The sequence below is a fragment of the Hyaena hyaena genome, unplaced genomic scaffold (genome assembly GCF_003009895.1).
Source record: "Hyaena hyaena isolate Hyena2069 unplaced genomic scaffold, ASM300989v1 scaffold_160, whole genome shotgun sequence".
Classification (NCBI taxonomy): Eukaryota; Metazoa; Chordata; class Mammalia; order Carnivora; family Hyaenidae; genus Hyaena; species Hyaena hyaena.
In genome coordinates, this window is record NW_024080793.1 from 715,023 (window position 1) to 726,019 (window position 10,997).

Sequence of the window (10,997 nt, forward strand, 5' to 3'; positions counted from 1 at the left end):
GAACCTCTCTGGAGCCCCAGTGCCCAGCACAAGGGCTAACACACAGTCGGTGCTCAATAAATGCACACTGTGTTGCTCTAAGGAAGGCCTTAGAGAATACTTCCTTTCCTACTATCCACCCGGGTTTCTGTCGGCATCATTAACAGTCCTTGGCTGCAAGCCCTAAACCCTGATGTGAGGGAACTCAATCTACTGGAAGGATGTCAGGTAGCTCCCCAAATGAAGCGAAAGCCAGAGGACTGAGCTCAGCAAACACGAGAGCAGCTCACTGGTGGGTGGGGGACACTCTCCTCTCTTCCAGTTGCCACCACTGTGATGAATGACCTCCCTATGATTCAAAATCCCTGGGGAAAGGCCTTGCCTGGTCTGGGGAACATAGCCACCTTGCTGGATGGCCCCAAGACAACCCACCCACAGTGCAAGAGGGAAGGGGGCAGGGATGCTAGATGGCCAATGACCAGCAGGTGCATGACCCAATCCAATACAGCAAGTCCAGGCTGGGACTCCAGTCCCCAGAACTCCGCACCCCTCAGTTCCCAGAGCCCAGCCTTGCAGCACAGAGTATGGGAAGGTGGCCGTGTGAAGGGAGCAGGTGAAACAGACTCTTCCTTCAGAGTGTGGGAGAGCCAGCCAAGGAGGGCAGGGAAGAGCGAGTGAGTGACAGAGAGAAGCCTTCAGTTCAGAGAGAAGTCCTGGGAGCCCATCCCAGCTTGCCTGGCTTCTCTGGGCCTCAGTTGTGTCATCAGTACAGATTTGGCAAGCTTACTTGTCCCTCTGTCCAGCAGAATCCAAGTACATGGGTCCCTGAGGCCTACAGAGATGCACCGTCATTGCGCACACACACACGTGTTACACACACACACACACACACACGCTCACCAGACCCCAATAATAAAGAGGCCTCTTCTCTCAGTCATTAAACAGCAAATTTCCAGAGATGGGAAGCTGGCCTTGAATTAGCTCTTTTGCTCATTAACTGTGTGACCCTAAGCAAGTCACTAATCTTGAAGCCTCAGTGTCTTCCTCTGAAAAATGTGAATAACTAACACCTTCCTCCTAGGTTTGGTGCATCACGTGAGGCAACAAATGGGGGAGAACTTTGGACATTGTGGAACCCAGGAACTAATTCTACTTTTCAGTGGCAAAAGCCCAGGGCCTTTTATTCGGGAGTACCAGAGCCCTTTCTGTCTCTCTGTCTCTCTGTCTCTCTGTCTCTCTCTCTCTCTCTGCATTTTGCGGACTGGCTCATTGGGAATCCCATAGCCACCAGGTCCAGCCCTCTGCTCGCAGACCCATGCACATGTGTAGTTAGGGTCATGCCAGCTGGTGCAAAGATACCCCCAGAGGCCTAGGAATACTCCCACTCAGTAGGAGTTTATTTCTTGCTCAAGCAATAGCCCAAGTCAGGAAAACCCAACCAATCCGGAGAGGTCCTACATTTCTGAGTTGTCTGCTTTCATTTCAGCCTGCAGCCGGGACAGTTGCCTGGGCGCATAGCTTTCCAGTGGTATGTTGCTGTGGGCAGCAAAGAGGAACAAATGCACACTAGCTTTCAGGCTCCTTTCCTCTTCCCCTGAAACAACCACTTCCGGGGCCCATTTCGGGCAATGGTACATTACACATTCTCGACTGTATTCCCGCCTGTGAGCACTGTGTTCTCCCCACCCACTGCCCAATCCCAGCCCATGCCACATATGTTGTTATAGCAACACCTTCACTTCAAGGTGCCAATTTCCGTATTAATTTCAGTAATACAGGCTGCTGAAACGTAGCTCCAAACTGAATAAGGGCTCAACGCGTCTGAATTGGTTTCTTCTTCACATGATGGACCTGAGCCTGTATTCCTAGTCATTGGGGGTTTCCTCTTCATCAGGATCAGGGAGGGGCTTCCACCATTTGTAGCCTTGTCCACATCTCCTGACAGCCTTAGGAAGGGCATATGAGGAAGACAATGAGGAGGGACATACTTGCTCCTTAAAAGCCTCAGCCCCAAAAGGGAACCTGTTGCTTCTGGCTGCATCTCATGGGCCAGAACTCAGTACTCAGCCCATGGCCATATCTAGTTTACAAGAGGCAAGAACCAGGAAGAAGAGAAAATGGACTGGGGGGGAACAGCCAGGAGTCAAGTTCAACTCCATCTTTCGGGAGGTTTTCTCTGACCCACCCCTCATGCCTACTGGTGCACATCTGGTCATTCATTCATTCAACACATGTTCACTTAGCACCTACTATGTGCAGGCCCTGTGAAGAGAGACAGTGATTGATGAATCAGACACTGATCTGTGTCCTCAGTGAGCTCACATCCTAATGGAGAGACCACAGAAATGCACAATTGCACACCACTGCAGTTCAAGCTGATGGAGCGTGTGCAAGGAAGGTGGCTAATAAGGTGTTGAAGTTGTACATGGAAGACTTCTTGGGGTCGGGGGTGATGTTTAAACTGAGGCCTATCAGCTGAGTGCCTTGTTCCGATGGAGGAGGAAGGGTTCAGACTAAGCCCCAGGCAGCGGTCAATCTGAGCCTGGGGCAACCTGCCAGGCGAGGCCGGGTTGGTTGAGAGGAACAGACCTGAATCCTAGCCCTCCTTCAGCAATGAGACCCTGGGAGATGACTCTATCTCTGGGTGATGGAGAGAAGTTGTTGCAGAGCAAGATGTCCAGAGCGTGAGGTATCGAGTACTAAGGGGTGTATTCGTTTCCTCTGGCCACTGTAACAAATGACCACAAACATATTGGCTTACAATGATGCAAGCGTATTACCCACCATTCTAGAGGTCAGAGGTCCAAAACGGGTCTCAAGAAAACTCCAGAGGGGAATCTGTTTCCTTCCTTTTCCAGCTTCCAGAAACCACTTGCATCCCTTGGCTCATGGCCCCCAGCCAGCAATTACATCTCTCCAATCTCTACTTCTGCTCTCACATCCTCTCCTCTGCCTCTCCTGCGTCCCTCTCATGCACAAGGATACCTGTAATTACATGGAGCGCCTCCTTGTCTCATGTCTCTTAACTTCGTTTCCTTATGGAAATACTTCTGCACACATTGTTAACCCAGGGTTTGGGCCATGACCCAGTCGAAGCCCACCGGAGTCATCTGTTGCCTGGTTCAGGGCTGGGCACGGCCCTAACCAGGGCAATGACTGTTCTTGGAACTTACTGCAGAGCTATAGGGCAAGAAATGCTGCTGGTGGCCACCTTTGGGAGAACCCCTCTGAGGCGATACTTACATGGGGAAAGCAGATTTGAGAAATGGAAAGAGATGGTGACACTGTTTGAGATCTGGATCTAGTTATGCTTGAAGCCAACTCTAGACTTCTCAATTACATGAACCAAAAAAAAAAAAAAAATCTATTTTAGTTCAATTCCATTTCTAACAGCTGCAACCAAATAAGTAATGACAAATCCAGCCTCTGGCACTAGCCTCAGACTTAGGGACTGCCTGCAATGTCTCCCTTTCCCCAGTCTTTCCATCTTTCAAGACTGTTTCACACCACCTCTCCAAGGAAGCCATCCCTGATTCTACACACTCCCAGCTCACCTGCCCCTACCCGGAATGCTCCCCGTAAGATCCCAAGCTCTCCAGTTGGCCACCTCAGCCAGGTGCCTTCCCAGAGCCCCCTTGACCTTCTCTGTCCTTCCAGCCTCAGGGATGAGCTGCCTGTCTGCCCTCAGGTCACTTACATCTGCTGGAACATGACCTTCCACCAGTCTGGGAGAACCAGACGCTAAGCTGCAGGAGAGTCAACAGCTGCCGTCGGTGAGAGCAGGGAAAGAAAAGTGTTATTGGTCCTTCGCCAAGGGTTGCTGCGCCCTGTCCTTGACAGGGCCCCAAAAGCCAGCTCAGAGCTTCTCACCCTGAGGTCTTCTCTACAAGGCCAAGGCCAGCCCCAACAGAACAGCAGTCAGATCATCAGTCATTTCCGCCGGACACAGAGAATCAGGAAGGGTCCTTGAAGACCCAGGGCCCTAACCCTTCCATACCTCTGATTCTGATCTGATGCACAGCCAGGGTTGAGGACCACTTCCATCCCTCAACAGTTATGTTCTTTGAAGGTTTTTTTCACACTTCTCTCCTATGGGACTGACTCCTCTTCAGTTGAATTCTGAGATACTTGGGCTACTTTTTCTTTACCCCATAAATATCTCCCTTTATGAACTCAAAATACTAAAGTAAAAGTGATGGGCCATTTTTTAAAACTTGAATACCTCCAGAGACAGAAAGCTCACTACTTATTTGGAAAATCATTCTCTTGCTGGACAGTGGGTCCAAGCCTGCCCTCTAAACTTACTTCCCTCCAGCCCTCTGTGAAAGCTGATGGGGCACCTCTTCCCCTGGCCTTGACCCCCCATTTTCCAGCACTGGCCTCAGCCCCAACACTCACTGGCTGTGCAGTAGGACAGCCTCTTGTGTCCCCCACTGTTGATGTCCCACCCACATTTCCACAGGCCCCTCCCTTATGCTCCAAGTATCTCTAGCTGTTTCCTGAGGAGGCTCTGACATGGGTCCTATGTCGCCTCATGCCGCACCCGCCTCAGCCCCTCCTCGAAGGGGACACACACTATAAACATTACAGCACCACCACAGCTGCCCCAAAGAGAACACGTACAGCTGCTACAGCTCTTCCCACAGAAGAAGATGTCGCTGCTAAGAGGAAGATGCAGCAAAAACGTGGGGTGTTGTGGGGGTGCAGTGAGTTGTCCAGATCAGAGCATCAGACTTTAGGAGGCCAGTTGCTTCTCGGGGAGGCTAGGCAAGACCTCTGTTCTGCCACAAACCACCCACTTTCCAGAAGCTACTCCCAGACCTGGTGTGTAGAGCCAGGCTCTCCTCCCCGGCCAGCACAGCCCAGCAAGCTGCATGGGTACACAGCCTGGCCAAGCTGGGTATTTAATGAGGGCCAAGAGGCCCATGATAGCATGGGGGCAGAGGGCATGTGGTCAGGAGCACCCCCATCCATCATTCCGTGAATGTTTATTATTATTATTATTATAGACGCCACTTAAGAGTCCCCACCGTCCATCCTGTAGGCTCCAGCTCTGCAACCCTGGGCAAATCAGTTCTTATCTCTCAGTCTATTTCTTATCTGTAAGATGTACACGATTCTAGTCTCTGCCGCAAAAGATTGTCAGGAGAAATGAATGAAATGAGTAAGTCCTCCGATAGTGTCAGCTATTGCGGCCGCACTACTTCTATCTTGACCACGACACAGCTAGAAGGTATTCCCATTTCACAGAGAAGGAAACTGAGGCTCAAGGAGACTCTCAACACCACTCAAGGTCCAGCAGGGAGAACTGTGAGTGAAGCCGGAAACCCTTTTTACCATGCTGTTGAGTTCAAATTTAGGGGCTCCATTGTCACTCCCAGCAGCACACAGGAGATCAGGACTCTGAGGCACATCATGCCTGGTCTCTGGTCCAGTGGAGGAAGACAGACACACAGACGGTAGCACTGCCAGGGAGGAAGAGCTGTGACAGGGACCTAGGGAGCTGGGGAAAACCAAGGAGAGTCCTAACCCAGACTGGGGAGCCCTGGGGAGACACATGTGAAGCGGCTTCTTAGCCAGGCCCTGAGGGCTGAGTGCTACATATAGAAGCAGCTGGAACAGTGGCAAGGACATGGGTTCAAAGCCTGGTTCTGCCCTTCAAATGTCTGAAGAGTAAGTCTGGCTCGCTGAGCCTCCGTTTCCTCATCTAAATAGCAGGGGACCTAGTAACAGCAAGGTCAAGTTGATGAAGGTGCCTGGCCCCTGGTAGGGATTTATAGGCTGCAGACTCCTCTCTCCTCTCAGTCTCTGAACTCTTACTAAGTGCTTCCTGCATGCCCAACCCAGGATGGAGATTATCATTGTTCCAGTTTGCAGACAAAGATGCTCGGGCTTTAATAGCTGAGGGACCTGCCTAAGGTGGCACAGGTTCACCACCAACTCTGCATTCACTGAGCACTAAGTGCTCATCACCTTGGCGAATCCCCCAAACATCTCTGGGAGGATAGCATTGTTTGTTTCCATTTCATAGATGAAGAAATGAAGGTTCTGCACAAGATCACCAAGGGGAGACCTTGACAAGGGGCCGTGACAAAGGCCAGCCTCAACATTCTTTGGCTCTCCACGCCAGCACCTCTGCAACCAGGTTCCAGATGTGGCCCTAGAAGTTGACCCAAGCAACCTGATCCCACAGGGGTCTTTGAGGTTACCCAGACCTGAATTTTCGGAGAAATAAGCTTATTAGAGGGAGTTGAGCTTGCTGCTAATAGAACAGTAGTGGGCATTGGTTGTTTCTTCATCTATAAAATAGAAATGACAATAATCCTTCTGGTGTCCCCTGCCTCAGATAGCAGAATCCACCCTGGTTTCCTCGTGGGACCCACCCAGTGCCTCTCTCAGCCCAGGAGGTTTAGATGGGACCAGGTCCCAACCCCCAGCTCCAGACATGGAGCCCAGCAGGGCTGGCCAGTCCCCCATGTGCAGTGTTTGGACCCAAGTCCCAACCAAGACTCTTGGTGTCTCTACTGGGAAGGGAAAGGTCATTTAATGATGCTGTGGGAGGAGAGGACAGAAGCCAAGGCTTCCCAGAGTAAGGGGGGGTGGCACAGGAGGGCAGAGCCAAGAACCAGACACTGAAACTTGACCCGCCATCTGATCATCTGCACGCAGCCTTGTTCTGGCTAAAACAACCCCCTAGGATATTTAATTACAGAAACCAGTAAATGCCCCCCTTTCCTTAAGCCTCCCTTCGAATCAGGTTTCTGATACTTGCAACAGTAGAAACTTGACAAATAAAATAACCCCAAGTGGAGCTAAAATATCACATTTGCCATGAAAAAAAATACAAGAAAGCATTAACGTTTTAATGGTAGTAATTAAACAAACAGGAAAACAATCAAATTAAATAAGAGAGTTTTATTTATCTAGAAGGCAGTACTTAAGGAGAGAATTATTTATTTAGGGAAGAATAAAGGGGGGAGGGGAACAGAGGCTTCTGAAATTCTGAAGAAGGGGGCTGGGCACTCAGAGAGAGAAAACATCATGGATTGAGTGCTAACGAGGTGCTAGGTGCTTCTCTGGACGTGATCCAGTCCATCCTCAAAAACCCAGCCTAACTGGTGGTTTTATACCCACTTTCACAAATGCAGAAATTGGTGTTCAGAGGAAATAGACACTTAGCCAAGGACACATAAAATTTGCACCGAGCTCCATCTCACCCTCAGTCCAAGGCTATTTGTTCATCAAATAATTCATTCAGTAATCATTTATTAAGCACCTGTGGAATTCCAGACCCTAGGACAGCTCTGTGATCACAGTCCCTGTTGGTCACCATAGGAACATTATAGAAGGCACCCAGAGGTGGAAATCTGTCATGAAAATCAGGGCCAGCACCAATGAAACTGAGGCGCCAGAGGCTGCTTCCAACCCCAAACACTTCTGGGTCACCAAGCACAAGGGGAAAATTCAAGTCCAGCTGATTGTAGAACTTGCACAGTCCCTAAAAGAGCACACCCTCTGTCTCCAGGACCAGCACAACTCCCCTGTGCTCAGAACTTACATACCCTCTGCTCTTGAGAAAAGCACTGACAGTCTTGCCTAGAAACCCTTCGACTCTTCCTTCTATCAATAAGAAACCCTTTGCAAATAGTCATACAGCCTCTACCCACTGGTTCAAATGAAAAGCAAATGCTTTGTGAATCTTTTTTAAGAATTCCACCCACAAACTGCACCTGATGGGAGACTTCAGGGACTCAGAGCCACACAGGGTCAAGCTGGAGCTAGGTTAGCCAGGACAGAGCATGGGGCTGCCGTAGAATGAACACCTGTTGTGAGCACGCAGTGTCAGGCTGTCAGCCTACAGGTTACTGCTTTGCCGGACGCCCCCGGGCCCCTGGCAGGGACTAGCACTGGCCCCCATAGCACAGATGAGAAAATGGCAGCCCAGAGAGGGGGAAAGCATACAGTGACCCAGGGCAGAGCAAGACTTGAACCCACACCCCTCTGTTCCCAGAGGCTGTCCTGCTCTCATTTCGCCATCTCTGCCAGCACATTGAGCAACAGCAATGAGGCAGGAGCAGAACTGAGTTCCCAGACAGTTCTTTATTGCTGCAAAAAGAAGCTAAAAGCCCCCCTCTCTGGTAGCTGCAGAGAAGGGTTGCAGGGACTCTAAGGAACAAAGTCACTCACATTCTGCCCTGACATCTTCAGAATATATCTCAGCGCTCTGGGAACATGTCTCCTTAGTCCCATAAATAATTGAGAACCCGTGCGTCCTGTGGCATTTCTGCTGAAATCATCACTCACCCACACCCTCTGTGCTTCCTGCAGAGGCCGAAGAAATTCTTGCTGATTTTTTTTAAATGCAGGCTTTTCTTGAAACTAGTTTTGGATTTAGCCTCCACTGAGCCCCTACTCAGTGTGCCATGCCCTGTCTTCGGCACCTGAGATGCAGAAATGACCTGGGCACAGCCCTGCCCTCAAGGACTTCAGATCCGGCTGAAAGGGGAGAGATTCAACAGACTCCTGGAATTGCTGTGATATAAAGTACTCAGCAGAATTAGGAGGAGTGGGGAGCAAGGAAGGGGGTAGGAAAGTACAGACCAGACTGGGAGTCAGTGCCTTGCAGGGGGGACAGAAGGAGTCAAGGCTGGGCCCAGAGGGGAGCCACCCTGGAGAGAAGGGTGTTCTTAGAAAGGGTGGGGCTCTTTGGGGAGCCAGGGGATTCCTCTGTCAACCTCAGGTCTTCAGTCAAGCTATAAAACTTACAAAGTCACAAAGGTGATGAGGCGTTGTTGTTGAGGTGGGGGGCGTGTCAAGATGTGCACACCGGTAGCCAGCCTGAGGCGTTACACACAGATGTGGGAGCTGAGTGTCCTATGGAGGAAGTCAGGAAAGGCGTGACCTGGCACAGGCTCTGAAATGGGGGAGTTTGGCCAAGTTCATCAACATTTTCAAGAAGTGGGTGGCCCCACAGACCCCTGGCAGCACAGCACTGAGTGATGAGAGGGACGCCCAGAGAAAGGAGTGGCTTACTCTAGAGTGGGGTGAGGGGTCTACAAGGGGAATGACCCTAGAAGTGGAGCCAGGAAGATGAGTTTGAGTTTGCCAGACAGAGAAGAGAGAAGCATTTCAGGCAAAGGAACCAGAGGGTGGGGACGTCTGTTGCCTTGGCTTCCCCGCCTCTGTTCAACACTTCATTTGGCAACCACCCCCTCATTTTCCCCTGGGAAATCCCCACTCTTGGTCCCTGTGGTTTAAGTGGAGCTAATGCCGGTCTCCCAGATGCAGGAATCGGCTTACGGTCCAGTCCTAGCCAATCAGTACACCACAGCTTCCACAACCATTGGTTTAATGCTGGGCACATGACCCCAATCAGCCAATGAGAGTCAGCCCTGGGACCTTTGCTGGAATATCTAGAAGAGACTGTGTTTATTTTTTTTAACTTCTTTTTTTTTTTTTAGAGAGAGAGCAAGCACATGAGAGTGGGAGGAAGAGAGGATCCAAAATGGGCTCTGTGCTAACATGGATGGACCTTGAGGGTGTAATGCTGAGCGAAATAAGTCAGGCAGAGAAGGACAAATATCACATGTTTGCACATATAGGAGGATTAGGAGGAACTTAACTGAGGACCATGGGGGAGAAGAAGGGAAATGGTGGGGGAAAGGGAGAGAGGCAAACCATGAGAGACTCTTGAATGCTGAGAAACAGACTGAGGACAGATGGATGTGGGGTGGGAGGGGGGAGATGGGCATGGAGGAGGGCACTTGTGGGGATGAGCACTGGGTGTTATATGGAAACCAATTTGACAATAAACTATTTGTTTTAAAAAAAAAAAAAAGGGCTCTGTGTTGACAGCAGACAATCCGACATGGGGCTTGAACTCACGAACTGTGAGATCATGACCTGGGCCTAAGCCAGACACTGAACCGCCTGAGCCACCCAGGTGTCCCAAGAGCCTCTTCTTTTCTCCTGAAGTTCCTACTACTGATCACCATGAGGGGATTGCTTGCCTGTGAATGGAGTCAATACGGAGGAAAGCGTATTCTAAACAGCATGATTTAACACCCCTGCATGCCTCAAGCTCCCTCCACCACTGGATATTCCATTACGTGAGCCAACAATTTTCCTTTCCTTATTTAAAGGTCTTTGAGATGGCTTGTCACACCGGTGACCTCCCAGATTGTGACAGTGGATGCAAAGGCCTAGAGGGGGCAGATGTCCAGTGTGTCTAGATGCTTATACTGAGCAGACTGTGGCAGGAAGTGAAGTTGTGTAGGCAGCTGTGGCCACGTCACAAAGAGCCATGATGTGAAGCCAAGCTGGGCTCTGGGCACCAGGAGAGGATTTTAAACTGAGGAATGATACAGTCAGATAGATGTTTGTGGACTCGCTCTGTTTATTCATATGTGTTTAAAACCTAGAAAGAATTCACCAAGTAGAATGCGAGCCAGACATTTTGCTTCTCTGGGTTTTCAGCACGAAGGTGCTATCTAAGGCACTGAGAGCCCAAGAAGACTCTTCCAGGAAAGGGAGCTAGCTGGCTGAAGCTTTAGGAGGAGATTGGCATGCTGGCTTGTACATTCTAAATGCCAGCTAGTTCTAGTTGTCACAGACTCACTGTGCTGTCAGTCTCTCATCCCATAGAGGGGGAAGGAGGACTATTTGTGTATCTGCCCCCTGAAATCTACCTCCACAAAAGTCTTTTGTCCTTGCCTCTGCCTGGGCTGATGAAACAAGGGACGATTAAAGCTTATAGACGAGAGGATCAGATAATGAGTTGTTTGACACTAGAGGTATGCAAACAGCCAAAATGATTAACACACTCTTATGGAGTTGGTGGTACATGGCCTTACTGGCACCAATTCATCAGCTCACCCTGTTTCCAAGCCCTTTGTCATGTAACAGTACAGTCCCTCTCATTAAAAGAATGAGTATGTTTCCCATTTTCTTGACTGTGGGCCCAGTCAGATGACTTGCTTCAGCCAACAGAAGGTGAGAAGTGACAATCAGCCTGTTGC